This window comes from Meriones unguiculatus, chromosome 19 (genome assembly GCF_030254825.1).
Source record: "Meriones unguiculatus strain TT.TT164.6M chromosome 19, Bangor_MerUng_6.1, whole genome shotgun sequence".
NCBI lineage: Eukaryota > Metazoa > Chordata > Mammalia > Rodentia > Muridae > Meriones > Meriones unguiculatus.
The window spans coordinates 68,248,925-68,271,914 of record NC_083366.1 but is presented as its reverse complement, the minus strand read 5'-3'; the positions used below and the strand labels follow the sequence as shown (position 1 = coordinate 68,271,914).

General features: G+C 45.8%; 2 long non-coding RNA genes across 3 annotated transcripts; one reads left to right on the top strand and one right to left on the bottom strand.

The window, feature by feature from the left end:
• The first annotated feature begins 3 nt into the window (after nucleotides 1-3).
• LOC110554068 (uncharacterized) lies at nucleotides 4-16,152 on the top strand. Of its 2 annotated transcripts, none has more exons than XR_009587778.1 (4): nucleotides 4-615; nucleotides 4,249-4,425; nucleotides 4,759-4,834; nucleotides 10,411-16,152. It is a non-coding gene; the product is annotated as an uncharacterized LOC110554068 (long non-coding RNA). The 2 variants fall into 2 exon arrangements; XR_009587779.1 differs by having other exon boundaries at nucleotides 6,436-16,152.
• Nucleotides 14,273-22,976, bottom strand: LOC132649352 (uncharacterized). Its single transcript, XR_009587777.1, has 4 exons — nucleotides 22,699-22,976; nucleotides 22,134-22,374; nucleotides 14,950-17,371; nucleotides 14,273-14,406 (listed from the first exon to the last, which is right to left on the bottom strand). It is a non-coding gene; the product is annotated as an uncharacterized LOC132649352 (long non-coding RNA).
• Between the last annotated feature and the right edge of the window lie 14 nt (nucleotides 22,977-22,990).

Here is a 22,990-nt window from a genome sequence, read left to right as displayed (position 1 = left end):
TGTCAGGGGCGAGCGAGAGAAGCCGGGGGCTGGGCCGAGCGGTCGGCGGACGTGAGAAACGCTGGGAAGGAGCCGCTGCTCTCCGCTGACCGCCGTGCGCGGGGCCCGCCACCGGCTCCGGCTGCAGGTGTGACCAGCCAGCGCGGCGGGGCACGGAGGTGGGCCACCGCGGCCTCTAACGGGGCAGTTCGTTGCCCGGGCCGTGAGCCTCGGCCTGTGGAGCGGCCCTGAGCCGGGTAACCCGCTGTCCTACCGCCTGGGGCCGTGTCAGTCGCCTAGAGGGCTGCTGGCTGAGGTGAGGGAGGGACCCCGCTGCTCCTGTGTGCGCAGGTAGATCCGTAGGGCGAATCCCCACACGTGGAATTATTGGATCACATCTAAGTTTTCATTGTTGGCAAATGGCACCAAATTACCCTAAGTTGTACCAATTTGCAGTTTCACCAACAATGTGTGTCACAGGAATTTAAACTGTCAAATGTAAGAGTTGTTGAGGTGCTAGTTGACTGAAACGCCAGAAAGGCACACACGTACGGCTGTGAGTCCCGGAGTGCCCCGTACTCCGAACAAGCAGAAGCTATAAGGATGAAAACGTGTCCCCAGCAGGGGGAAATGTCGGTAAGTAGTGAATTCTTTGGTTGATTTATTGTAGGGTAGGGACATTAAAGTTAAAACAGGACCCATCGCTATTTTTAAAATGTGGGATATTGACAAAATGCTGCAGCTTGGGCCCAGGTAACTTTGAAAAATAGAGTAATCGACTCAAATTAAAATGTCTTTAACAAAAAAAGAGTTGTTTTTTTTTTCCATACAGGGATAGGTGTTGGTTGTTATCTAAGCAGTGTCTAATGCAGTGTTTATTGTTAGTGAACTTCTGAATCAGCTGGAGGTTGTATGATAAAGATTGCAGGACCACACACCAGCATTTCTGACTGAGAAACTGAATTTTGAAAGTAAGGCCTCCACGTTGGTATTTCTTTCAGGTTCCTAGGTGATACTGACATTGCTTAAAGGGTGGTGAACACACTTTTAGACTCACTGGTCTAGGCATGCCTTTCATCCTAGTCCTTGAAAGACCAAGGTCAGCCAGGAAGGAGGAAGAAGAAAGACAAGGAGGAGGGGAAGGAGAGAGGAGAGATCATTGGCCTGGTGGGCAAATAGTTTATGATTTCAGATGTTTAGGCCTAACAGGTGAATTGTTATAAATGGATTCAGTAAGTTGAGCTTTCTGTAATGCTATTCAACGTTCATTTTAACACACACACACACACACACACACACACACACACACGGGAATGAATCTAAGACTCCATACAGGCTAAGCTATATCCCCTGGCTCTCTGGCCCAAAGTCTCTTCTTTTTGAAACATTGTGGTTTTTAGGCTTTGTGGCTGTATTTCTCTAATCAGTTCTTTCTAGCCTCTAGCTGATTCCTATTCCTCTACTCCTCCTTAAATCTTTTTTTTTTTAAGTTTTTCAGTTTTTAAACACTCTTAGATTTTTAAATGTTCTTCTAGACGAGTGAGTGTTTTACTTGCACATATTGTGTGCACTCCATGGGCGCCTGATGCCTTCAGTGTTCAGAAGAGGACACTGAATCCCCTAGAATTGACGTTACAGATGGTTGGGTGCCCTGTGGGTGCTGGGAATGGAACACATGCCCTCCGAAAGAACACCAAGTTCTCCTAACCACAGAACCATTTTGCCATCCTTAAATCTTAATGATCCTCAGCATTTTGACATGGGCCACTTCCACACTTTACCTTCTCATCATGTAGTCAACTGTTTCTGCTGCTTCAGCAATCATCTTAATGCTCTCCACACCCAACATGTTTATCTCCAGCCCAGCCCAGTCCTTAGAGCTCCTTTGCAAACCTCCAGATGGGTACTGAGGTCTCTGGGCATCTGTCTAAAACTGAGCTCACCTCTGTTCTCCCCACCAAACATTTCTGCTAAAACAACTCACTGTTTTCGTGTTTTCTAGTATTAGTGAATGGCGATATCATCAGCAACCACTCGGAGGAGAATCTGCTCGGTTTCTACTTCAAGCCCTGTTTTACTTCCTATCTTTTGCATTCATTCACTTATTTTGGCTTCTGCTTCTATGATTCAGCCAAGTTACTGTCACCCCTGGCCCGGTCTTCCTGAAAGTGCTTGTCTTCCACTCCTTTTTGCTCACTCAGCCAACATGGTCTTTAAGAAAGTATGTAATCGTAGCTGGTAACACATTCTTGAAGTTCCAGCACTAGGGAAGTTGGAGGCCAGTTTGGGCTCCACAGCAAACAAACAAACAAACAAACAAACAGGATGCATGCATCATTTTTCCCTCAGCCTCTTAGCGCTGTCTTAATCAGCTCTCTCTGCCACAGTGAAATCCTGCAGACTGTGGGTTTAAACATTTATTTCTCTAAGTCTTAGAGGAAGCCTGGGTGTCCATGTGGTTCCTGGTGAGGATTTTCTCTGTTGTGTTGCACATGGCCGACTTGACAGTATGTCCTCACATGGTCTATTTGGGTCACCTGGGAGGAAGCTCTCCCCCCTTCCTCTTAAAAGGCCACCAATCCTGCTGAATCAGTTAACCTGGACCTTCTGCGCTGCTTAGTTTTTGACAACTTGACACAAACTAGAGTCACCAAGGAAAAGGGAGCCTCAGCAGAGGAATTGTCTCTGCCTGTAGCCCCTTTTCTGTCTAACGATTGCTGTGGGGGGGCCAGCTGTCTGTGGACGGTGCTGTTCTGGGCTGGATAGGAAAGCTGGCTGAGAAGGCCACTGAGAGCAAGCCGGTAAGCAGCACTCCGCCAAGGCCTCTGCTTTAGTCTCGGCCTTAGCTTGCTTCTTGAATCCCTGCCATAAACCCCCTCAGTGGTGGACTGTTGCCCGGGAGTTAACTATAAGATGAAAAAAAAACCAAGTTGCTTTGGGTCATGGTATTTGCCAAAGCAGACTACGACACCTCCCAAGCGCTCTATCTCCAAAGACCAGCACGCTGAAAGTTAACGATTCAGCGTATGAGTTTGAGGGGAATGCAAACTTTTGGTCCCCAAACACATTGTAAAGGAAATACAAAGACTAACATAGTTTACTATGTATTTATGTATGTGCTAGGATTTAGGCGACGGAGCTGAACGATGTCATCCAAGAAGTCACACCACAAGGCAGGCCTCTTGTGAGAGGTTTCTTAAGGATGGGGAAGGCAGAAGCAGCTTCTGGGGGAAGTGGTGGGAAGAAAAGCGGCAGAGCAAAGTGGGCGGGGTTTTATAAGGTGACTGCGCATGTACAAGAGGTAGATGCGTGCTTTGTGGCCATAAAGCTGTCGAAGCTCAGCACACGTTCAGGTACCAACATGTGGTTCTTGGTGCCTGGAGACGGTGTTGCGCTGGCGCGGGCGTGTTATGCTGTTGCTAGGTTCCTGGGCCTGATGGCGGAGCTGCTTGGTTACTAATAGTATTTGTTTTTTTTCCTCAGGACAGGGTTTCTTTGTGTAACAGCCCTGGCTGCTCTGGCACTCCCTTGTAGATCAAGCTGGCCTCGAACTCACAGAGACCCGCCTACCTCTGCCTCCTGAGTGCTGGGATTGGGGGCGTGCACCACCATGGCTGACTACTGTGTAGTTTTTGATCATACAGATATTTAGTTGCTTCTATATCTAGATAGAGAGTAAATGTATTTCCTTGCTGAAGGGCTATGCTACTGGAGATGGTTGCTTCAGTCCTGGTCTCTCCATGCTTATACTCTAAGGGGAACAGACTAGGAAAGCCTTGTGAGTCTACAATCAGGGTGAGAGCTGTCAACCTGTGAGTCGTAGAAACAGCTCGATCTTTCTCCTCCAATAACCACTACCATTGTCTCTAGAAATCCTCTTGCTTTCCAAGCAGCTCTTTCAACAGAGTCATTAAAGTGGTCTCAGGCATTAAAACTTGTGGTTTTGTCTCAAGTGGCTCCCTTAAAATATTTCATCTCCTATTTGATCCATAGCTTTCCCTGTTCTCTTAGTACAGGTGAATTTGTGCCTATGATTGTTCTCAGTGCAAGGGCTGATGTCTGCCTGCTCTGTCTTAAGTGAGAGACGGAGAAAGACTGTCCTTGAGGAAATGGCTACTATGACTCCAGTTTCTTGAGTAACAGTTCTCCCATTGTGTTAACTTTGGCTCGCTTACCTGCACTGTGCCCACATTGTTTCTGTCTAGGGCTCCTGAGTTAAGAGATTGCAGGCTCAGCTTTCTCCTGGGTACTCCCTCCATTGCCTTCCAGGGACATCTAACAGTCTTTTACTGTTGAGGACTCCTGAGGCACTTCTCAAGAAACGCCAGTCACCTTCTGAGCTGTGCAAGGGCTCACCACCATGGAGAACCTAACATAAGTCAAGGGAGGAGGCACTACAGGAACCGTCTATCTTCGTACGCTCTTTAGTACCAATCTCTTACTTCCGTGAGTATCAGAGACTCAGCCAAGTCAACGGGTCAGTGAGAGCAGACATTCTTAGAGGGGGATAAGAGTGAGGAATACTTTGTTTAGCCTTCTCTGTGGGAAGGAATGGAAAAGGCAGGGCGGCCCCCATTTCCTTCAGCTGTGAGGAAGTAATGGCTTGTTGTCATCTGATGTGTAACAGTCACCTACAGATATATTAACAAATTGGAAAATTTCAAATGCCCCCTAGAGTTTACAATAAAATGATTACTATGAATAAACGCCTTTCAATCGTGAAATGATGATATGACGGCAGGGCACAGCGGTGTTCAGATTGTATATCTTTTTCCTCAGTGACCCTGCCTGAAACTCGGAAGAACAGAGGCTCTGACGGCACTGTATGAGAATTTCTGAAGAACTTGCCAACCAGGTAGATATGGGCCCCGGAGTTACTTTCCTCAACTGTAAGTCCCAACACTAATGGTCTCTTGGTCATCCTGGGTTTGTCCTGAAACAACTTGTTTAACTAAGACTTCAGAGACTGTGGGTCTTTTCCAGAAGTGTGTAAGTGTGCACTTGCATATGCTCTGTAAGGTGTCACTCCTATACAGATTTCCTCCCCTTACATGCTAAACCATATCACCTGAGAGGCCAGTGTAGTTTTTGTACTTAGTAATGATATTCATTCTATATCGAATATATTCTACATACCTGCCTGTTGTGTGCCAGGTACCATGTAAAAGCCAGGGATAAAGCAATGAGCAATCTGCGTAGAGTGGGGTAACCCCAGCACGGAGGAGGCTGGGGCAGGAAGAACAAGATAAATTTGAGGCCATCCTGGTCTACATAGCAAGTACCAAGCCAGTCAAGCTACACAGTGATACTCTGTCTCAAAAAGCAAATAGAAACATAAAAAGAAAGGTAGCCATTGCCTTTACCAAGAGCATCTCCGCTGAGGAGGTTTGTGGTAAAGAAAAGAAAGTTCCAGTGCTGGAAGTTCCACATGCCTAAAATCCCAGCACTCAGGAATCTCTGTGAGCTTGAGGCCAGATTGGTCTACAAAGTGAGTCCAGGACAGCCAGGGATACACAGAGAAACCCTGTCTTGAAAAACCTAAATAAATAAATAGGTAAATAAGTAAATCTATGTTGAGTTAAAAATTAAACTTGGAGAAACTGTAACACCCAGGCTGAAGCCACAATTAGATACTACTTTATACCCTTTAAGATTTTTGTTTGTTTGATTTGTTTTTTGGAGCAAATATCTGAAATTGAACAGTGTTGTAGGACTGTTGCTGGTCTTAACATGATTGACGTACATGGTTGTTGATTTTGACATCAGAATCCTTACAGGACTGGCCCAATGAGGGGCCCTGACAGGGGTGGGCTAACAAGGTGGTGCAGAGGCCTTGCTGTTGGTGTACCTTTTAAAAACTTTTACGTTTATCTATTTCTCCCTACTCCACCCCAATCTATTCTAGTTCCCCAACACCAGGTAGGAGAGAGAAAGGGTTAGTGGGAGAGGGAGCACAGTTCTTTCTTAGCTGCTTCCTGCTGGTCAGGATTTTGGGGTTCCTTGGAGCCAGTCCAATCCTTGTTTCAGGAGATCTCCAACTTCTTGTCTCACAACAGCAACCAGGAATAGCCTTGTTCTCCACTCTCTCTGGGCTCTGGCATTTATTCTCTCTCCAGAGTCCTCCGAATTCAACTATCTGCAGCTAGCAAAGTGCTCCCCTCAGAACCTGCATGAGGCAAATAGTCTGCTGCTGTGGACCAGCTGAGTCAGCCCCACACCGGGGACCAAAACAAAACACGTTTATATCCACAGCAGCCTTGTCTCCCCTCAGAATGTTGAACCTGTAACAATCAATGGTGGGGAGACTTCAGTGCCATAGCTGCTCTCCAGCTGCTTGTGTTCTTGTGAGTGACCCCAGTGACATTTGTTATTCACCCAAAGCTGGACTTGGTGCCACTGTTTCCTCTGTCTATTGTGCTTACCTGGCCTAAAGTGATGTGTGTTCATATCTCCCAGGAAAAGTCATGCAGCAGTCTTCAAGGTTAAAGGGAACATGGCTGTGAGACCAGAAAATATTGCTTCACAAAGTTGCAAAAGTGAAAGACTGATGGTTGAAAGTTGTAAATTCTTGGTCTGGAGACCTGAGTTCAAACCCCTGAACACACAGGTGAAAGAGAATCACCTGTGTGTTCCGTAAGTTGTCCCCTGACTTCCACATGTTCACTCTCTAAATGTAAAACCAAAGGTGTACATATTTTCATCTGTCTCTTTTTAATGACTATATTCAAAAGTTACTGGTAAAGGAAGTGTCATGGTTTATTTGAGCACACTGCTTGCATCTATGTTTTTGTTTGTTTGCTTGTGTAGCTTTTTTACTACTGTCAATTTCAAGAACTATTATTTTTTGAGACTGAATGTGAGGGGGCACAGTAGAGAACTGAAATAGCCACTGTGTGGATAAAAAGGGGAAAATTTATTCCACACAGCCAAGGCTGTCCATCAGGAAAACAGAGAGCAGCAAAGGGGGAGGGGGTGGATCTTCAGGGCTATTAGGGAACGGGAGCCTGGGAGAATGAGTGACTGTGAACTGGAGTAGGGGCTTTGCAGTGCGTAAGAGGTACTTGTGAGGAGGGACTGAGGGAGCCTGTTGTCCACCTGGACCTTGACATGCTGATAGGCACCACAGACACGTTGATGGGAGAGACATGTCCCTTTTGCTAGAGATGTGGAGAAGGACTCCTTTTGGCAAGTGGGCTGTTGGACTCGAGTCCTGAGCAGAACTCAGGAACCTGTGCACAAAGCAATACAGTAAACTAGAAGTGCACAGGACCTGATTTGGAAGAGGCTGGGTTGCACGCATTTCTTTGTAGCTTAGAACCTGTCTGTACCAGTAAATACAGGGAGAAATGCACAGTGAGATCGTTTTGCATTTCTGATCCGAATGGTAATTCAGTTGGGATGCCAATTCAGGGCCAGTTGCAGTAATGACCACAAAGGCAATGTTTTTGCTTGATATGACTTATTGATGACAATGTATTCACCAGACACTTCAAGAACATAGTTTTGACCAGGCATGAGGTGAGCCTTGAGTTAACTGAGAATAGACGTTATTAACACTGCCTTGCAAATATAATTACCCAAGCAGACCGTTCCTGCATTCACATTGCTGACAGGAAAAATGAAGTAGACAAGCATTTCTCAGCTGGTTTCTTAGAAATACATGTAGAGTGTCGATTGATTTTTTTTCTTCCCTCCAAAACAAAAATCTACCACACAGACGATGGGGCTCTCCGCCGCCTCTGTGTGTATATTCAGTTTTATAGGTCTGCAGGCACGGCGCGGCCAGGTGTCTGCTCCGTTAGTGTTCATCTCACTAACATACATGGCGTTTTCTATTTTGCTAATCTGCTTTCATTTCTACTTCCACCATGCTCGTTCCTAAACACTCTTCCTTGACTGCCCCCATGTAAGCCATGTTATTTGCGCAGTGATATAAACCCACACAGCCTTCTCCATAATAAAGTAAACATTAAGAAAGAGATACATGTTCTGATACATAGGAATAAATGGATAAATAATATATACAAAAGACTGTGAATTTGTCATTTGGTTTTACAGATGGAAATTATATAAATATATATCAGTATATGTCTGTACACATAATAAGCACATGTAACTATATATGTACACATATACATTATACATGTGTATATACATGCATATTTATGCATATTTCCCTCCCACATTATATATGTGTATGTACACACATATACACATATAGTCCCCCTCACCCAGCAATACCCCTCATTTAATGTAATTTGATCAGGCAGGGCAGCCAGCAGGTCACTTTCTACAGAGCTGGCTTGCCTTCTCAGTACTGACAAACTTGCTTGTGTTTATTAACCCTCCCCACATTGCTAGGCAAACGTTTGGTTTTGGGGACTGGAGAGATGGCTCTGTGGTTACAATACTGGCTGCTCTTACAGAGGATCCAGGACTGGGTACCTAGCGAGGGAGTGGCTCACAACCATTTGTAACTCCACTTACAGAAATCAGGCCCCCTCTTCCGTTGTCCTCCTCAGGCACCAGGTACCTATGTGGTACACATGCATACTCATGCACATGAAATAAAAATAATAATAAATAGATCTCTTAAAAAAGAAAAGTACTGGAGGGAGAGAAGTGGATGGAACCATGGATGAACCCTGGGGTAAGAACTGGCAGGCTGTGACAGGGGCCTATCATTTCACTGTTTTCTTTCAATGCTTGAATTCTCCATACAATAATAATTCTTCTTTTGAAATGGCAGGTTTCCTGTCTCAGCTTTGCAGGTAGCTGGGGTCGCGTAGGTGAGCGCTGCTATGCTTCCCTCTTAATAATCAATTTAGGAAGGGAGCTGTTATAAGTCATCCTGCTTCTTTGGAGTACTTGAAGACCTGCTCTATTACATTTTCGTTATCTTTTTTCCTCCTCCTCCTCCTCCTCTTCTTCTTTTATTTTTATTTTTTGAGGGAGGAGCTAACTGTTTGCCCTAGATCTCCTGGAACTCACTCTGTAGACCAGGCTGCAGAAATCTGCTGGGATTAAAAGTGGGGTTACTATGCCTGGCATTATTGACAACTTCTTTTTGTTTGTTTGTTTTGAGATGGGTTCTCTTTGTAGCCTTGGCTATCCTAGACTTGCTTTGTAGACCAGTCTGGCTTTGAACTCACAGAGATCCGCCTGCCTCTGCCTCCCTCTGTGCTGGGATTACCAGCGTGTAACCCATACTTGGCTAATAGACAACTCTTAATCTCCAGCTAATCACTGGCTTGTCTTAGAAAAGTCCAGCACAAGCCCACATCTTACAGAAGTGGCTTCCAGTTCCTTTGCAGAGGCTCTGGTTATTCTGGTCAGTGCATTCTGAAACAGTCTTCTCAAATTTGATTCTCTTTCTTTTCTCTTCTGTGGAACAATTTCCCACTTCTGTGAGTAGTTTTGAAAATCACTTTTTTGCAAAGAGTTGCTTACCCATTGTCTTCAAAAGCCAGAGTATTACTTCCTGGCTGGAGATACAGGACCTGGAGTTCATATCCACTGCATCACACCAGCTTTGCTGGCATTGGCAGTCGTTAACTTGCCAACACAGCCACAGCTCCTGGGCAGCAAGGTGGAGGTGGGTGTGCTCAGGTTCTGAGTTGCTGTACCTACTTGCTTCGGAAACTTCCGCAGCTTTCCTGGGCACCAGTCTAGTGTGTTGATGTCAGGAATGTGTGTGTGTATCATTAATTGCTTACTTGACACTGAGAGAGGAAATCCCTTTAATGTACATTATTTCTTTCCAAGTTTGGTGTTTCTTTTCTTTTCTTCTTTTCTTTATTTATTATTTGTACATAGTCTGCCTGCATGTGTGTGATGACACACCAGAAGAGGGCACCTGATCTCACTATAGATGGTTGTGAGCCACCATGTGGTTGTGGGAATTGAACTCAGGACCTCTGGAAGAGCAGACAGTGCTCTTAACCTCCAGCTCCTAAATTTGATATTTCAACTCTGATGTTTTGCCCTGTTTGCCCTAGAAAAAAAAATTTAGTAAGTCTTTGCCCATTGTTTTATTGATAAGAAAGTGTCACTTTAAGTACTTCTCATACTATTGTAGGTAAAATGACCCTATGTTTGGTGTGCAGGGAAAACATTCTGACTTTGAAGCCTGTGCATCTTTATCTGATATATAGCTAAGTTATATATATAACTAAGTTCTGTGTCATCCTTTGCCTTGAGATTGCTGTAGCAGAGTCAGAACACAGGAGGCGAAGTCTTGGCTTTGGGGATGTGGCTTTGCTCTGGCGAAAGCTCCAGAAGAGGCCGTTTATGCACTTTGCTGTCCAGTCGTCATCCTTAGCTGCTGCTGCTCTCCTTTGGGCTTAGGGTGTATCACGTTCGGCCCTAGAGGTGTCCCTAAAATTCCTTTTTGTTAGTAATCTGATGCTGATTTGTTCCCTTACACTCTAGCCAGCAGCTTAGGAGTTTGCATTAACTGATGGACGAGGTAAGCTAGTGTCTTCCGGGACTGAGTGCTGCAGTGACTACCTCTCCTGGCCTTCTCTGGAGGCAGAAACTCCTGCTGCTGTGTTGTGGATGAAGTCTGGAGGGGTCCTCTATTCACTGCTGCAGAGCTGTCTTACCTCCCAGTGTCCACAGCTCTGAGGTGGGAGACCCCGAGGCAGCTTTCACCTTTCATTCCAGCTGTCTCCTCTAAAATTGTGGGTAATGAGTTTTCTTCAACCTGATGGCATTCAGCTTCCACACCTGGGTAATCAAAGACAACGACAGCTTCAGCCTCTGCCTTGGATTGCCCACTCTGGGGGAAAGCAGCTGTATGGGGGTCATCTGGATGGGGTCCCTCAGCATCTGCAGCCTCATCACCCATTTTGAAGACTGAAGTCTTGACTGGCATCTTGTGAGAGACTCTGAGCCCAATCACCTGACTCCTGGATTCCTTACTTTAAAAAACATGACACAATAACCGCTTATTGTTCTAAATTGTTAATATTTGACACATCATTAGCTACTAGGTATTTTCCAGGTGAAACTCTTACTTTACCATGCCTTCAAAATTGTCCCTTTTTGTTACTTCAGCTAAAACTCTTTGGAGAAACTTATGGAGGCCCAGCCAAGGTCACCAAACCACTATGAGTAATTGTTTTAGGTGACTAGGAGTAAACTTGGTCCATTACAGTCCTGAAGTGAGCATACCCAGAAGCATGTGTTTCTCATGACAGCTAAGGAGACAACCTCTAGTCACTAAATATGAACCATGCTTTAGTCACCAGCAACACTCTCCTTTTGGGTATGGCATCAACTTCTGCCTGCCAACCCTTCCTTCTTTGATTCCTCAGTTGGCCCTTTCTCCCACCCAGGACATTAAATGTGGGGACCCTCCATGTCCAGTTATAGGCTCTTTTCCTTCGGTGATCTGCTCTCTTTCCTGAAGAATCCTTACTCATCCTCGTGGAGAATATGCACTTGATGTTCAAATGTGTTCACCCACACTGGGCCTCATGAGTTTCATCCACATTGCAATACTCACTACTGCTTGGCCTCTTTCACTGCTTAACGGTAACCCATTTTATGGAGAGAGTGTGCCTTATCTAGCTACCCGTTGATGGGTATTTTGTTTTGTGGAGTTTTTAGTGGTTATGAATACTACTACTGTAATCATCCCCAACAATCCGTGTGACCCATTACTGCACTCCTCTTGGGCATACACCTAGCGGAGGGATGGCTGGCCTAGGGTCTGTGCATATGAATGAAAAAAGAGGGCATGATGTGCTCACATGTGGGCCGGGGAGAAGACTGTAGAGATGAGGGAGGCACAGCTGGACTGAACCAGGCCATGCCAGAAGGGGTCAGGGAGTGTGAGAGGAAGAGAATAGAGAAGGGGCAAAGACAGTACATGGGAACCCGGACACCAAGAGCACCGAGACACTGAGTAGCCAGAATGGCCGGGGGTTACATAGGAATCAGAGAAGCTAGGAGAAGGGGTATGGCTTGCTGGGGCTGGAGACATTCAAGGTAGAGGGCGGGCATGCTGGTACTTGCTGAAGACCTGCCTGTCAGTGAGTGTCTGCTCTGATAGGTTAAGTAGGCACCTCAGCCATTTGTTCTGGGTTTGAGACCTAACACGGAGAAAGAAACACAATCAGTCATGGCATGAGAATACTTTCAGCTGTCTTTCTCAACAAAGGGTCTCTCTTTCCAGTTTTTACATCCATTTATTTTGTGTGTGGGTACATGTATGCACACATGCACGGGTCAAAAAACAACTTGTGGGAGTCAGTTCTCTCCTTCCACGGTGTGTGTTCCAGGGATCAAATTCAGGACCACAGGCTTGGCACATGCTGGCTTGTGATGGCTCTGTTCTTCAGTGCTCCCTGTCAAGTGGCTGCCCACATCCGTTATGGCTATACCTGTCCTTATGGGTTATTAAGTAGATGAAGTCAGTGAAGGCAGGAATGTAATCAATAGCCTCTTTCACTAGTAACACCATTATTGGTTCTTTCACACAGTATGAGCAGCATACCACAGGAGAACACTGTCATGTGAACATCACAGAGTACTCACATCCTCCCTGTGCTGTGTGGTACAGCCACAGCTGTGTAAGGGCTCCACCAATGAAAGCAGTGTCGGTTTCTGTGCAGACAACCTGGAGAAGTGCACTGTGAGTTCCTGACCTCAGATGAGTGGCCGCATCTGAAGGCCTCTATTGGCACCTGCTTCTGCTGACCAAGATAGCAAATGAGATAATGACAGGAAGCAGGAAATGTGAAGGTGTTGAGAGGCAGACCTAATGTAGGGAGAGGGGGCCCTGGCAGAAGCCTGGCTTCCTGAGATTACTGAGCTCTGTGTACCAGGAGCTGCTGAGCCTCACGGAGATTTGCAGGTTGACTGTTTGGCCATGATTTCCAACAATGGGAAATCATAGGCTTCTGTCACCCTAGTACTGAGGGAGTCCTGGTACATGTGTCCCCCCTCTCCTTGGGAATGGCAGGACTAATCTACAGCTTTAGCAGTTGATTAGCTGGCTGCTCAAGGGCCTGTGAGCTTTTATATATCCTTCCAAAAGTTACACAATTTTTCCTATCCATCTACTTACACAAATCTACCTATCCATCATCTATTTACACAATTCTATCTAAACAAATCTATCTATTCATCCATTTACACAATTCTGTCTGTCTATCCATCCATCCATCCATTTACACAAGTCTATCTATCCATTTATCTACACAAATCTATGTATCCATCTACCCATCTATACAACAAATGTTTCCATCCATTTACACAATTCTATCTATCTATCTATCTATCTATCTATCTATCTATCTATCTATCCAAATCTATCCATTCATCTATCTATTTACACAAATCTATCTATCTAATTACAAGGAGATATTGTATTTTTGCATGAAAAGATATCAGCAATATAGTTTAAAGTCTCTATAATTCTATCCATCTAGTAATCAAGAGCTCAGTGAAATGCAGAGATAAACACTGCAAAAAATAGATATATGTAAGCAAGACAAAATCAAGACCAGATAGATGTGAATTAGAATAGATACTCATGACTGGGACCAGAAAAGAGATGAAAGAGAACTTTGTAAGACTTAGGGCATGATTCAATGCTTGAACTGCAATTTTGGCTTTGAACCTCCTCTTGGTGGGAAAGAGAAGACAGAAACAAGTCAGCTAATTCTCAAAAAGATAAACACAGGCTGGGGATTAGCTCAGTGGCTGCCGAGGCATAGGGACTTATGTTTGGATCCCTGCTGTTAGTTCACTAGTTAGTACACTAGTCCACTCCTACATTGCTTAGCAACCCGTGATGCCTTCACCTGCCTCCCTCAGGTGTGTGCATCTCAGCTGTGTACCAGATCCAAAGGACCAGCTTTGGATCTGGTACACAAAGCATCACTGTGTGTTCTCTCTGTCTCAATTTTTCTCCCCTTGCCTGTTCCTCTGTCTGTCCCTCTGATTCTGTCTTCCTCCCTCCCCATACTGTATTCTCCCCTCTCCTAAGCTCAACCTCTGTCGCAGTTTTGCCTTTCCCATAATAAACCTCTTTGTAACCGCAACCTGTTGGCTAGCATGTAATTGAGATTGTAACACGTACAACTCACATAAGAGCTGAGCATGTCCAGGCTTGCAGGTAACCTGTGCTGGGGAGCTGAGAAGGAAGGACCACTGGGGCTTGCCGGCCCCAGCTGAGCTGGGAAACAACAAGAAAAATGAGCTTTGAGGCTATGCCAGGGAAGTGACATGCAGTGATTGGGACTTACGACTCCGTTGTGTGGCCGATTATTAATTTGTCAGTGCAGATGCATCACCATGCAGGGTGGAGAGGTCAGTTATGGGCCAGTCATTGGGTTGGAATGACCAGAGCCCAGGCTGTGCCAAGTTGTACCATTGTGGATCACTGGGAGATCTCTATCAGCACATTTCCCATCGCTGTAATGAAGTAGCAGACTTACAGAGTAACTTATAAAGAAGAGAGGCTTTAGCCCACACTTGGGGAGGTGGAGAGCCCACACGGCATGGCACAGGTCCTCTGAGGAGCTGCTGCCTGCGTCACATCATTGCAGAGACAACATGGCGGAAGTGATGGCAAGAGGGACCATATAGCGAGACAAGAAGCCACGGAAGGATTCAGGGCCTAGGCTTTTCTTTAATCTTGGAAAAACCAACTAGTGTCTGATAGTTCTATATTAGGTTCTGTAGCTGGCCTTTGCTACTTTGTGGGTTCTTTCCCCCAGGTTCACTCCCTAACACTAAATAGGAGAAAAACGAGGATACAGGGAAGAGAGGAATTAAGAAAATCCTTGGATCTAATTTCTTTCCTTTGGCTTCTTTTTTGACCAGAGCTACTAGAAAACTATAACCAGTCTCCCTAAATGACCAGCAACCACTGCTCTTTCCTGTCAGGGCCCTCACATTTATGTATCCTCTGAAATGTTCCCACAATTCCAAATGTCACACAATCCCAGAAATTACCTGCAGCCGGCAAAACCATGTTCCTGCTAGAGCACAAGGTAAATGATGGTCAGCTGCTGTGGACAGTCTGAAGTAGCCCCACATCCCCACACCTGGGATTAAAACATTGTAATACTTCAGTTTTTAAAGAAACCAAACTTCCAGAATTCTCATTACAAGTTTCCTCTAAGGGTGTTGCCTCAAGGACCCTCTACTGTGTCCCCGAGTTCTGTTTTGTTTTTTTGCATCAGGGTCTTACTGTGCAGCCTCCAACTCAAAATCTTCCTTTTCTGGGCTCCTGAGTCCAGGGATTACAGATGGTGATCAATCTGGCCATCTTAAGCCTCACTTTGGAATGGGCCCACCATTTACTTTGTAGAGAAAGAGGACTGAGACATGTATCTTCAAACATGCTATGTGGTACAGGATGACTCTGAACTCCTGACCGTCCTGCCTCTCCCTCCCGAAGGCTGGAATTATGGTCTTGTGTCACCACACCCATCTTCAGGGTCTCCTTTTAACATTGCCACATGGGCATCAAGTTTTCTCTCCTCCTCCCCCCTCCCCTTTTTGGTTTGGGCAACAAGTTTTCAACACTCAGATTGGGAAATAATATCCAAACCAGATAAGAACCAGTCTGAAAAACAGTTAAGATTACAGTGCAACCCAAAGAACACTATGCCTCTGGCCTTTCGGTATTGTTTTAATCTTTTGTCTGGAGAGCCTGTGAAGCTCAGTGGGAGGGAAGCTTGTATGAGGCAGGTGTGTGTGCCTTTGTGGTGGTTACTCAGTAACCAGCCATTGTTCTAATAAAGCTGTAACATTGGGCTTCAGTTGGGGACACTGTGTTGGGGGAGTCTGTAGGGGACACTGTGTTGGGGGAGTCTGACTACAGGCAGGTGGTTTCAGGCCCGGTGGAGAGTAAGCTCTCTTCACAGACTTAGGTGTGGGACACCAGAAAGGAAACAGGGACGTCCAGCTCCAGAATGTGGGTACATGTGACTGTATTAAGTGAAAGTGTATTAGGTGGAAGTGTGATGTGAATGAACTCAGTTTAACAAGTGGTTGGGGACAGGCAGTGGTGACACACACCTTCAGTCCCAGCACTCAACAGGTAGAGGCAGGTGGATCTCCAGCCATCCTGGTCTATAAAGAGAGTTCTAGGACATCCAAGGCTACAAAGAGAAACCCTGTCTTGAAAGAAAAAAAAAAAAAAAAAAGTTATAGTAATACTAATTTTCAAAGTGGTAGTTTTGTCTTTGAGTCGCTTAACTACCTGAAAGGCAACGTCTATTGCTAGAGGCATATTTTAGTCATGGAATGTCAACCCTCTGTGGAAGGAGAAGACCCTCACGGAGTTGAGAGTTAAGCCCTGTCTTAAAGGGCAGGGAGCAGAGGTGCCACACAGTGAGGCACACTGCATGCTCTGAATACCCTGTCATCAGGTGAGCTGTTGCCTTTTCTCTCCAATGCCGGCACAGTCCTCACTCTGAGCCTGCCAGTGGTGACACAGAGGAACCACCCTCTGACCACGAAGCCGTGGGCTCTGTGAGTCCCCTGCCTGAGGGCTGTGAGGAGAGTGAGGGTCACACAGCATCTGACACAGGGGTGATGCTTAATAAATCCCTGGAGTGAGGCGGGCTAGCTCCCAATGAGAGCACACGGGCTGGCCATAGAGGCCTATCCCTCTCCCTCAGCCTGTGGGCCCTCCCACTGCCCACCCTACAGCTGACTGAGGTGCTGTGGAGAAGACTCAGCCTTTACACCTGGGCACAACTTGTTTGGGTTTGTGATGGTTTGTGTGGGGAACAAGGAGAGTGTAATTCCAAACTGCATGCCAGAGGATAGTATGGGGAGGAGGGCAGAATCCCAGGTAGCTGAGGCCCCATGGAAGGGTGAGTGTGGAGGAGGAGGTCTCAGTGCAGGTCTTGAGTCCCTGGGGTTCACATGTGGAGCAGAGGCCACGGGAGGAAGGGAGCTGCAGCTGGCAGCACAGTACAGTGTCCTGTGGAGACACTGGCCAGGTGGAGGTGGGGGACTGGAGGAGAAGGGGAAGGAGGGGTGTCAGGCCCTCGGTGGTAGAGTGGCAGGTGAGTGGGAAGAGATGGATGGCCTGGACTCAAGCTCCCTTTCTGGAGGAATGTGGGTGAGCCACTTCTCCTTCGTGACTTTTCTCTTAAACAGTTTTTGAACTTTGTTTTGTAGTGCAGGGCCGCACACACACTGGGCGAGTGCCCTTCCACTGAGCCCCATGCTTGTCTTTAAGAGTGGCCGGGGGTATAGGTCAGCAGTAGAGGATGTGGCTGCAGAGGGTAGAGTTCGGTCCTGTTAAGTGTCCGGCACACACTGAGGTCCGGTAAGAAGGCCTTCTGTCATGCAGGCGCTGTGCTGTGCACACTCTGCTGCCTCAGGAAGGGCATTTCCTGTGCCCTAGGCCCATCACCTGAGCAAAGGAGAGAGGGAAGGTGGTCAGTGTAGCTTCAATAAAGACGCTGTGGGGTGCGCTGGGACTTGCAACTGACCATTTGATGCTTCTGTCTTAGTTACTCTTCTAGTGCTATGAAGAGACAGCATGACCAAGGCAACTTATAGAAGAAAGCATTTAATTGGGGTTTGTGACCATCATGGTGGGAACATGACATCAGGCAGGAAGTAATGGCGCTGGAGCAATAGCTAAGAGGGAGAGACAGCCTGGGCTTGGCATGGGCTTTTGAAAGCTCAAAGCCCACACTCCCAGTGACATACCTCCTCCAACAAGGCCACACCTTTTGTCTTACTTAGGGTTTCCATTGGTGCAAAGAAACACCATGACCAAAAGCAAGTTGGGGAGTAAAGGATATATTTGGCTTACATTGCCATCATTGCAGGAATTCAAGCTGGGCTTTTGCCTAGAGGCAGGTGCTGAAGCAGAGGCCGTGCAGGGGTGCTGCTCACTGGCCTGCTTCACATGGTTTGCTCACCCTGCTTTCTAATTGAGAAAATGCCTTATAGCTGGATCTCATGGAGGCATTTTCCCAGCTGAGGCCCCTTCCTCTCTGATGACTGCAGCTTGTGTCAAACTGACAAAACCAACCCACCTAATCCTTCCTAAATACTCTACCAGCAGGGAACAAAAACATTCAATTCTATGAGCCTAAGGGGGCATTTTCATTAAAACCACCACATTCCACTCCTTGGCCCCCATAGGCTTATAGCCACATCATAATGCAAGAATGCATTCAGTCCAACGTCAAAAGTTCCTGTGATCTGTTAGTTTCAACACTATTTAAAAGTCCAAAGTCTCTTCTGAGATTCAAGCCAATCTCTTAACTGTAATTCCCATGAAAGCAAAAATGAAGTTATATAGCTTCAGTACACAATGGCACAGAATATACATTCCTGTTCCAAAAGGCAGCAAAAGAAGGTATAGTTAGGAAATACTGAAATGCTGGACCAAAGCAAGGCCAAAACCCAGCAGGGCGAACTCCAGATTCCTTAGCTCTCTGCTCGAGGTCCAGCTTCGGATCTTTCAGTTTTGCTCACTGCAACACACTCCTCTCTCTTGGGCTGGCTCCACACTGTTTACAGATACCCCACAGCTCTGGCATCTCCAACATTTTGGGGTCTCCAGCAAAATTCAGGCTCCACCATCCCAACTATATTGGGCTGCTGAACTACAGTTAGTTAGGCCCTCTCACGAAAGCATACTTAAGAAAAACTTTAAATGCTACAATTACCTTGGGCAAATTGGTCATAAATTTCTATACAGTGTATCCCTGACCTCAAGGTTATGAGAACAGCCTGACCTGTCACTGCTATCTTCCTGCTTCTGTAAACAAGGCTTGCTTGCTTCCTGCAGATGCCCACAGTCACCTTACTGAATATGTGACAGAATTATGCTTCTTTGTGGTTGTTGTTGTTTTGTTTTTTTGCCTGTGAAAGCTCAATCAGCTGGAAGTTAGGGCTGCCTCCCACTACTGTGTACGGGACAGCCTGCTGATGGAAAATAAAGGCTCCATGTCACTTGACTGCTTCGGGCCTCTGTCACGTGGCCTCTTTTCAGGTGTCCCACAACATTTGGAGGTCCCACTGAGGAGAAACTCAGACACCTGAGCTGGAGCTCCTCCCAGGCAAGGGTAAGGGTTGCTGGCCCTAGAGGAGGCCCTGAAAAGACATTCCCCCACCAGGAATTGACTACCATTCACCAACATGCCTCCTAAAAGTTTTTTAAGGCATCCACCTGGACCTGTGTCGGCCAGAAAAACCTACATTTCTGGTTTCTGGCCAGTCTGGGGTGCTGATCGGGGAAACTCAAGGAAAAATGGACACAGCTGTGGCTGGTATGTCACCATACACCCTCAGGATCTGGTTTGTCTTGTGCCCACCAATTTATGTTCTGAGTCTGTTGGTTTCATTTTTATTGTATTTGTCCCTTGTCAATGTCTTTGTGTCCCCATTAGTCTTTTTCAGTTATAGGCAGACATGGCACCTCATCAGTGCTTTTAAATCCCCCTCATAATGCATGTTACAAAACTGGGAGGCGGGCTTCAAAACATGGGAATCTGAGTTTGGAGTCCACTTCCCCAAGGGAACTCCATCGGCCAGCCTTTAGTGCATGTTGGTCCAATACCTGGTTACTCAACATCAACATTGCTGCCAGCGTTCAGCCTATCCTGGATACCCAGATCAGTTTCCCTACATTTGAAGTGGCTAGAGATCCTGGGAACACAATCTTTCTGGCTGCTCAAGTGCCGCAAACATAGAATCCGGAAGGTCTCAGCTATGTGGAGAAAAGGCCTCCCATACTGCTAGAAAACCCTGACCCTGAGTTTCTGCTGCCACCCTGTCCCCTGCCTGTGACCCCTCCAGGACCTACTGCTCCTGACTTTGACCTTAGTCCTTGCCACAGCCACAAACATTTCAAAGGGAGACGTTCCAGAGAATTTCTCAGGGCAATCCAACTGAGTCTTGCAGCTTTTGCTGATTTGTTCCAAGCTGCTGAATTGTACCGATTTGTGCTGTTTGGTGTTGGTATTTGGACTGAGCTGTTGGTATCCAGACAATGAAGAGTGGACTCACTTCAAGGAACTACTTCTAAAAAGGTCTACAATCCCCTTTTCCTAATAACTTTCTTACCTACCTCTGGACAGTGGGTTGGAAGGGAGGCAGAAGCATTTAAGAACCCTAAGTAAAGTTAGGTTTGTTGAAAACTCTAAGCCTACAGCCTTATTAAATAAAAAGCAGAAAGGACATTGACAGGATTACCTACCTATTGATTACCTATGGAGGCAAAGGCAGGTGGATCCCTGATCTCAAGGCCAGTCTGGTCTACAGAGGGTGTTCCAGGACAGCCAGGGATATACAGAGAAACCCTGTCTCAAGCTCCCCCACCAAAAAATTATTTTTTTTCTTGTGAATATTCATTGTATATGATACTTTTATATAAGGATTTCTTTCTTTCTCTTTACTTTTCACATTTTATTTAGAAAACATTGGGTGCCTACTATGTGCAAAATACCAGTGGAGGGGGCCAAGACTGCTGGGCCATGAAAACGATGGAATGACTGCTTTTAAGAAATTATATTCAGGAAGGAAAATAGCTATTAATGAAAGCGACAGAAGAGAATACTCAGGAGAAGTACAAGGGAGTTCCAGTGATGGGCTGAGTACAGGGTCAAGGGCCATTTTATTAGGGAAGGTCAGTAGGCATGTGAGCTTTCTGGAATGTAACCCAGTATTTTGGAAGGGCTATATTGGAAATACAGCCCAGAATTGCTTCCAGCCTCTGGCACCCCTTCTTTCTGTGCTGCAGTATCTCTCAAAACTCTGGCATGGTGTGAACCCTCAATTTTTTTTTGTATTTGCCCACTCTGATTGAATAAATATCCTATGGGATCTTTATGAAGATGCACTGTTGTTCAGATGAATAGATGATTTCATGATTCCTGTTAATGATTTTATAGTATCCCTGATTTGATTCAAACAATTTTAAAAGTTAGATAGTTGATAGAAAGCTTACAGCTACAATAAATACCTTTATGAACCTCTAGCTGCCAAGTATGTATATCTCACTAGGAGACAGGCTTGAGACAGATTTGTGGCTTCAGATAAGCTTTCACTTTAGAGATGGCACCACAAAATCCTGGTATGCACCATAAATATAAAAAAGTTGGCCTGAACTTCCCATGAACCCAGAATATAATGGGACTACGAAGAAATGTCTAAATTAAGTATAAACTTTAATGTAAAAAAATACAAACTTTTGTTGTAATTCTTTATGGCTTGTCAGCTTATGACATAAAATACTGTTGTTTTAAATCTACTTTGTATCTTGGAATGTAAGACTAAATAAAGGTTCAGCTTAGTACCAAAACATGTGAACACTAAATCCCTCCCACTGTAAGGTTTTATCTGTCTCTGTGATAAATCCTTTTGACCAAGGGGTAATTCTTTCTCTGACATAGAAAGCTTTTGCTTAGAGTATAAATGTAACCAGGGCAATAAAGTTTGTTGGGGGCCTTTGCCTCATCCATTTTCTAATGTTTGTGTGTATTTTCTATCTCTTATTTCTTACTCCTGTGTAGATTCACCAGTAAGCTGACAGACTCAGGGCTCCACCAGCCCTCTCAGATAAGATAAGCAGGCATATTTTAGCCTTTGGAGATCCCCAAAGGAGTTTGAGTTGATCCCTAGATCAAAGAGCCCCATTTCCACCCCTTTCCTGGCATAAGGCTTTCTCACAGCCCTGACTACAGGACAAAAGTGGTCAGTTTCCTCTTCAGTGGCAGAACAGCCTGTCCTGAGGGGCAGAGATGAAACTTTGTCTCTCCCACCCCCTCCCTTTCCTTTAATCAGCTATAGTTACTTGACTGCCTCTTGCAGTTTCTGAACTTAAAAGGTTTTTGAATCTAGAGAAAGAAACATCAGTCACTGACTGACCTCAAACAAAGAAAGACCCTGCATCGCCTGCGTATCTCAGCAGTATTCTATGGATGCTGGGGGGGTAGGGGGGTAGGGGGTAGGGGCCCGGGCAGTGCAGAACATGGCATTCTGGGATAGAGACGTTTAAAATGATTTTAGGTATATGCATGTGTGAGTACATGTTTGTGCCCCTGTGGGTGCATGCGCACCTCTGTGTGTATGTGGAGGCCAGAGGACAATCCTGGGGGTCATTCTTTGGCACCATGTGTTTGGTGGTTTGTTTTGACACGTGGTCTCTCACTAACCTGGAACTTGCCAAGGAAGCTAGACAGCTGGCCAGTGAGTACTGGGGCTCTGCCTGTTCCCGTCTCCCCAGAGCTTATAAGCCTGCAGCGCCACAACTGGCTTCCTAAGGACAGTTTCTCAGGAGTAGGTTCTATCTGTTGGATACATTCCTCCCGTGGCCTGTCCCGCGCTCACAGCTCTGTGCAGTGCCTTGCCGCACCCTGGCAGCTCACCACTGGTTTTCTTCCAGCTGGGCATCTCCTGGTTTAAGAGAGACATACAAAGCGGGGGATCTGAAACGTGTGAGTGGTATGCTCAAATGGTCATTTTACTTTCACTTTTTTTAAAATTTACTATCATGCCTATACAGTCTTTTAAAAAAAACCAAGATCAAAAGACAAAACAACTCCAGAGGAAGAGGCAGGCAGATAGATCCCTGTGAGTTCGAGGCCAGCCTGGTCTACAGAGTGAGTTCCAGGGCTACACAGAGAAAACCCTGTCTTGAAACACACACACAAACCAACCAACCAACCAAACCCCTAACAACCAAACAATCTTTCCCAACGCAAACCAAAAAACCCATACCTCTTATCATTCCGCGAACAGCTAGCTAACCTTTCTGCTGGAGTGAGAATTTGCTACGGCTTTCTCCATTAAGGGTCGGATGAGGAGGACCTTGTAGTGAAAAACAATTCTGTAGAAGGTATTTTACTTGTGGGTAAACTGGAGTTCTCTTCTTCGAATAAACGAGACTACCAAGAAACGGGTGACAAGACCATTAAAAAAGTTGAATTCTTCCAAAAAGAAGCGAATTTAGGGACGAGCCATTGCTGTTCCAAAAGGTAAAGATGGACGCGCGCTGCCTGCCGGGATTTGC